Source organism: Strix aluco, chromosome 3 (genome assembly GCF_031877795.1).
Source record: "Strix aluco isolate bStrAlu1 chromosome 3, bStrAlu1.hap1, whole genome shotgun sequence".
Taxonomy (NCBI): domain Eukaryota; kingdom Metazoa; phylum Chordata; class Aves; order Strigiformes; family Strigidae; genus Strix; species Strix aluco.
The window spans coordinates 131,868,091-131,874,090 of NC_133933.1; positions in this window are offsets into that span (position 1 = coordinate 131,868,091).

Below are 6,000 nucleotides of genomic sequence, written 5' to 3' on the forward strand. Positions count from 1 at the left end.
CGGGACTCGAACCCGCAGCTACCGGGACCCGAACCCGCACCGGTACCGGGCCCGGAACACTCGCACCGGCACCGGGACTCGAACCCTCACCAGTACCGGTACCGGGACACGCACCGGGCCCGGGACTCGAACCCGCGGTCACCGGTCCCGGTCCCGGCACACACTCCCGCACACACGGACACCCCCGCGCGCAAGCCCCGGGCACGCCTGTGCACGCGCTTGTACACATGTGAACACACGTGTGCGCAGCCGCACGCTCACCCCCGGCACACGCGTGCAGTTGTGCCCCCTCGGCCAGGCCTGGGCGCACACTCGTGCACGTGCACACGCGTGTGCACACGTGTGCATACTCACACTCGTGCACGCACACACACGCACACGCGCTCACGCGCACACCCGTGTGCATCCCCCCTTGCCCACACTCGCACACACGCACGTGCACACGTGTGCACACACACACGCACTCACACTCGTGCACAGACACGTGTGCACACCCCCCCATCACCACACTCACACTCACACACATATGCACACGTGTGTGCACATACACGCACACACACTCTCGCACACACACACACGTACACACCCATGTGCACACACACCCCGCCCACACTTTCACACACACACTCACACACATATGCACACGTACAGGCACTCACTCCTGCACACACACACACGTGCACACACACACACGCTCATGCTCACACTCAACCACACACACGCACCCACCCATGTGCACCCCCTCACCCACTCGTGCACACACACACATGCATATGCACACACACTCACACTCCTGCACACACATGTACACACACATGTGCACATGCACCGCCTCGCCACACGCACACACTCACACATACACACACGTGTGCACACGTACATGCACTCACACTCGTGCACAAACACACGTGCATGTGCACACACACACACACATGCACACATAAGGGCACACATACGCTCACACTCAAGCACACACCCATGTGCACCCCCTCACCCACACATGCACACACACTCACACACATGTGCACACACGTGTGCACACACACATGTACTCACACTCATGCACACACACACGCGCACACGCACACACACACTCACTCGTGCACACCCCCCCACACCCATCTGCACACCCCCTGCCCACACTTGCACACACACACGCATATGCACACGTGTGCACACACACATGCACTCACACTCACACACACATGCGTACACACATACACACCCATGTGCACGTGCATCCCCTCGCCCACACTTGCACACACACTTGTATATGCCTGCACACACGCACTCACAGTCACACAGTGCACATATTTACACACACATGTATTGACACACGTATTTACATGCACACACACATTTACACACATATTTACATGCACACACATATTCACACACATTTACACACACATATTTACATGCACACACAGATTTACACACATATTTACACACATATATTTACATATACACACGTATTTACACACACATATTCACACACACACATATTTACACACACAGATTTACATGCACACACATTTACACACATATTTACATGCACACACGTATTTACACACACATATTTATACACACACAGATTTACACACACATATTTACACACAAGCACATATTTACACACACAGATTTACACACATATTTACATACATATATTTACATACACACACGTATTTACACACACATTTTACGCACACACATTTTTGCACACACATATTTACACACACATGTTTACACACATATTTACATGCACATATTTACATGCACACACATATTTACACACACATATTTACACACACACATTTACACACACACATTTACATGCACACACATATTTACACACAGATTTACACACACACATGTTTACACACACACATATTCACACACACACATTTACACACAGATTTACACACACACACATATTTACACACACATATTTACACACACATATTTACACACACACAGAGATTTACACACATGCACGTGCCCCCCACCTGCCTCCACCCGCGTGGCCGCTCACGCCTGTGCACCCGCCCCCCCGCCGTGCATCACGCACACACGTGCACACGCACACACGTGTGGCTGCGCAGCCTCACACCGCCGAGCCCCCAGACACGCAGACCCCGCGCTGGGGGCGGGGGGGACACCCAGGGTGACCCCACGCCCACATTGTTCCCACCCCACCCCATCCCCGGGGACACCATTCCCAGCTCCATCCCGCTGGGAGATTTTTTGGGGAGAAAGGCCCTGAAATCAAAATTCCCGGGTGGGAGCGGGGCCGTATCCTTCCGCCTGGAAAAAGACCCGAGCTTGGCCTGTGCGTGTGACCCCGGGGACACGTTTTGTCACCCGCTGACACCCGAAACGAGGAACAATTGTTCATCGCACATGTGCTGGCACCTCAACCAAGCTGCCGGCAAGTGGTGACACGTGTCACCCCGCCAGGACACCCGCGTCCCTCCGCTCCCCGGGGAATGGCTGCGGGGCCTGCTGCGGGGGGGTGGGACTCAAAAATCCTGCCCCAACGGCACTCGAAGGCAGGTGACAACGCCAAAATTATTTATTTTTGGCAGGAGTTATTTAATGTCACAGCCTTGGCTCTGCCCTGATGTCCAGATGCAGGGGGGGGACACACAAAAATCCTGCCCCAACGGGGCTCGGAGACAGGTGACAGTAATTTTGTCATGAATTATTTAATGTTGTGGCCCCCAGCTCCACCCTGATGTCCAGATGTGGGGGGATGACACAAAAATCTTGCCCCAACAGGGCTTGGAGGTGGGAGACGGTGCTGAAATTATTTAATTTTGGTGGGAATTATTTAATGTCGCAGCACCCAGCTCTGCCCTGATGTCCAGATCGGGGGGGGGGGGGGCAAAAATCCTGCCCAACAGGGCTTGGAAATGGGTGACGGTGCCAAAATGATTTAATTTTGGTGGGAATTATTTAATATCGCACCCCCAGCTCTGCCCTGATGTACAGATGGGGGGGACACACAAAAATCCTGCCCCAACGGGGCTCGGAGACGGGTGACGGTGCCAAAATTATTGAATTTTGGGGGGAATTATTTAATGTCGCAGCCCCCGCTGCTGTGGCGCAGGGCACGGTGCTCCTTGCTCACACCAAATTGACACCCAAGGGACCTTCCCCCATGGCGGGGGGTGACGCCCTTGTGGTCTCCCACCCGTGTCCCCCCCCGCCACCCCCCCAGGAATATTTCTGTTTGGTTTTGGGGTGACAAAGGGCAGGGGGGCAGGAGAGGAGGGAGCCGGGGGCTAGTCTGGCCAGGCTACACTCGCCCATGGGCAAGCGCATCCAGTTTGCATCTGGTTTGTACCGGTGAAAGGAAAAGGAGGAAAAAAACCAATTTTTTTTTTTTTTTCCAGGAGGTGAAGTGTGTAAAAAAAGCTGAAATACCTGTCACGCAGGAGGCAGAGTGGTGATTTCTTTGCCGCCAGCAGAACGTTTCCCAAATCCGTGGCTCCTTTGAGCATCCGCGCGCTTAATCGCCAGGTTGTGCCGAAGCGGGGTGGTTCCTCAGCTGGAAAAAAGCAAATTTATTTTGGGGAAATTTTGCTGGAAAAAGCAAAATTATTCTGGGGAATATTTGGGAGGATTTCTGCAGGGAGGTGGAGATCCCAGAGCGGCTGGGCATGGCGGGGGCAGGCGGTAGGGACAGGCCGGTGTCACCCTGGGGACGGGCGCTTTACCCCGCCACCGGCCTCCATGAGGGTGCGGGTGGCACCCGGGTGCCCAGAGGGGACCCCGGCACCCCCTGATTGCTCCTTGTGCCTGGAAATTAGAGCTGGAGCGATGATTTATGGGTGCTCTGCAAGTGGCTGCTCAGCGGTGCTGCGGCTCGTGGGGTGCTGCGGATCGTGGGGTGCTGAACTCACAGGGTGCTGCAGATTGTGGGGTGCTGTGCCTGGCTGGGTGCTGCAGATCATGGGGTGCTGCAGATCACGGGGTGCTGTAACTCATAGGGTGCTGCAGCTCGTGGGGTGCTGAACTCATGGGGTGCTGTGGCTGGCTGGGTGCTGCAGCTCATGGGGTGCTGTGGCTTGTGGGGTGCTGTGGTTCATGGGGTGCTGTGGCTCGTGGGGTGCTGTGGCTCTCAGAGTGCTATGGCTTGCAGGGTGCTGCGACTCATGGGGTGCTGTCACTCTTGGGGTGCTGTGGCTCTTGGGGTGCTGTGGCTGTCTGGGTGCTGCAGCTGTCTGGGTGCTGTGGTTTGTGGGGTGCTGTGGTCTGTGGGGTGCTGTGGCTGTCTGGGTGCTGTGGTTTGTGGGGTGCTGTGGTCTGTGGGGTGCTGTGGCTGTCTGGGTGCTGTGGTTTGTGGGGTGCTGTGGCTGGCTGGGTGCTGTGGCTCTTGGGGTGCCGGTGCTTCCCCAGCACAGCTCCGCTCCCCGCCAGCCGGAGCGGCGAGGCGTGAGCAAACACAGCCCAACACAAGCTGTCGCCGGCAGCTGCCGCGTCGCCCACCACTGCAGCCTGGGCCGGCTGGGAAAAGGCAGAGGCCACCTCGCCTTCTGGGGAGCATCCAGCTCCCCGAAACGCTCGCTGCTCCCTACTGAGTCCCTGAGATGAGCCCCAGCAGCATCCTTGGCCACCACTCGCAGACTCTCTCCTGCCCTGGGTGGGTGAGGTCTGGCTCTGGGAAGGGACTGAGCTCTCTGCTTCCAGGGAAAATGGAAAAGGGGAGCATCCCCGTGAGGGGGGAGAGGGGCTGGATCCTTTCCCAAGTCACTGCCCCCCCCAGCCACTCCAGATACCACTGAGAGGAAGAGGATGGTGTTAAAGGGGGCCTGAGGAAGGGGAGCAGAGACAGACCCTGCCTGACTCCCTCTGCCGGAGTGAGGACAAGCAGAGTGGGAGCAGAATCTTCATTTCTGGCAGCAGACTGGTGAGGGCTCATGCAATGGGCCCTTGGATTGCCCTGACAGCTGCTCCTCCGCCCCAGCACTCCTGCTCCTCCATCCCTGCTCCCCCTTCCCAGCACCCTGCTCCTCCATCCCATCTCCCTGATCTTCAAACCCTTCTCCATCCCAACACCCCACTCCTTCAACCCATCTCCCTGCTCTTCAAACCATTTTCCTCCATCCCAGCACCCAGCTCCTTCATCCTGGCACCCAGCTCCTTCATCCCAGCACCCTGCTCCTCCACTCTGCAGCTCCAACCCTGGTCCTCCATCCCAACTCCTTGCTGCTCCATCCCACCTCCCTGATCTTCAAACCCTTCTCCTCCATCCCAGCACCCTGCTCCTCCAACTCTGCTCCTCAATCCCAGCACCCTGCTCCCTCAACCCTGCTCCTCCATCTCATCTCCCTGCTCTTCAAACCCTTCTCCTCCATCCCAGCACCCCACTCTATCCCAGCACCCCACTCCTCCATCCCAGCACGCTGCTGGGCTTGCAGCACCTCCCTCTCCCCTTCCCTCCCCTCCACAGCCGCTGCCCGGCTGTGACTCATGCCCTCCGCAGCTCAGAGACTCTCAAACTCTGGCCACTTCTGCCTCTTGAAAGCCACAAATGCATCCAGGCTCGAGTAAGGCCATTTACTCCCTCCCTGCTGCCATCGCAGCTGCCAAAAATAAAATAAAATAAAATAAAAAAAGAAACCAAAGAGACCTCCTAAAAAGCAAACTGTGCTGTCTCTCTTCCGGCTGTGCTGCCGAGTCACTCCCAAAAGGCTTTTTATTTTGTCTTCACGGGATCCTAATGCATTTCTGTCCTGACAGCCAGACACCGAGTCCCGTGGGGCAGGGGTGGGCTGCCGAGGCTCCTGCGGGCAGCACTGTCCTCCTCGCCCATGGCCAGGGTCCATGTCCAGCTATCCCCACCACCGCCCTTGGGCAGGTCGTGTGGAAATTTGCTTTACACCGCAAAAAAACCCCAGATGTTTTTGAGGGTCTGGGAGGGGAAAGCGCTCAGGTTCCCCATCCTCAAGTGTTAGAAGAAAGCAGAGGTGGGACCAGCTCCCACCCCATCATGGG